Genomic DNA, 1,788 nt, shown 5'->3' on the forward strand with positions numbered 1-1,788 from the left:
TGGCATTCCATATGAGTGATGATTCAAGTCCCAGTTGTTCCATTTCTGACCCAGCTCCCTGCTAATGTGCCTGGGAAAACAGCAGATGAGGTATCAGCTTTGTGGCACAGCAGGTTAAGCCACTGCTTGTAACACTTGCTTTCCATATGGACTAATGGGAAATGACTCAAAGGTTGTTTGTCCTCTGCCACCCATGTGGGAGACCTGAGTGACGTTCCAGGCTCCTGCCTTTTGCCTGACCCATCCCCCAGTCATTGAGGCCATTTAAAGAGTGAATTGACAGAAGGCAGAAGTAAGATTCTCTCTCTCTCTCTCTCTCTCTCTCTCTCTCTGTGTGTGTGTGTGTCTGTCTGTCTGTCTGTCTGTCTCTCTGCCTGTCAAATAAATAACATAAATCTTAAAATAAAATAAAATAAGAAGTCATCACCAAACCCAAGGTCACCTAGATTTTCTTCAGTGTTTTCTGTTGTGGTCTTACAGTTTTAAACTTTAGATTTAGGTCTGTGATCCATTTTGTAGAATCTGTAGGTGTAGGTACTGTATCTTTATATATTTTTTGCCTGTGGATATACTGTTGTTCTGACACCATTTGTTGAAAATACTATTACTTCTCTCTTCAATTATTTTTGCTCCTTTGTCAAAGATCAGTTGATTGATTCATGTAGGTCTATTTTTGCACTTCTTATTCTTTTCCTTTGATGTGTGTGTGTGTGTGTCTTTTTTTTTTTCAATTCCATAGTGTTTTGGTTATATAACTTTATAACAAATTCTGAAGTTGGTTGTGTCAGTCCTCCAGGAATTTTTCTAATCTTCACCATGAGAATCTGGTTGCATTCTTCCAGGTAAAACTTCCACAAGCATGTGGATCCCTCTACACCTTAACTCTTAAGCTAGAACACTGTCATCTTCTGGGAATTTATCAATTACTATTTGTTCCTACCAACTGCTGACTCCAGCAGCTTCTATTATTAGTAGGCTATGATTTCTTTTATTAGCCTGTCTTTCAAGTTTTCAGGGTGGCTGTTTTCCTTGAGACCTCAATTCTCTGGCAGATCTAAGAAGAGCTGTCAATTTTCACTTTATTCAAATTTTTCTTGTGGTACAGACAAGTGATGACTTCCCAGACATTTACTTGAAGAAAAGAAATGTGAAATTTCTTTAAAAATTACTTATAAAATTTGAGCATTAAACCTGTGACTACAAAGCAAATTAAAAATATGTTTTCATGAAAATTAAAAAGAAATGAAGAAAGGTGAAGGGAGGGAAGGAGAAAGGTAAGGAGGGAGAGAGGTATTATATTCTTAGAACTACATTGTATCCTTGAACCATGTGAAATCTGTTCTCTTTACATTAATAAAAATAAATTGTTTAAATAAAAAAGAAATCTATTGTCATTCAAGAAACAAAAAATACTTATAATAAAAGTCATCAATTGTAAGTGTACTATCCAATGATTCTAGTAGATTTATAGAACTGTGATATAATCATTGGGGTCCTGTTTTAGAGCCTTGTATTGCTTTCCAAGTTCAGTCAAGTCTTTTTGCCGATACTTTCCCATCCCTGGTCACCATGAATGGCCTGAATAAAAATTTGAAAAGCAAATATAATTCAATTTAAATTTTTATTAAATCAGGACTTATTTTCAGGCTGAGTCCACATCCCAAGAACATAGAACTGAGGGGGCGTATGGAAGAAATAAAGTCATCAATTTGTATGATGAGAATAACCCAAAAATTGACAAGGTAATGTTGGAGCAGGTGAAAGCCAGAGGAGGCAAGAATAAGGACA

Source organism: Lepus europaeus, chromosome 5 (assembly GCF_033115175.1).
Source record: "Lepus europaeus isolate LE1 chromosome 5, mLepTim1.pri, whole genome shotgun sequence".
In the NCBI taxonomy this organism is placed as follows: domain Eukaryota; kingdom Metazoa; phylum Chordata; class Mammalia; order Lagomorpha; family Leporidae; genus Lepus; species Lepus europaeus.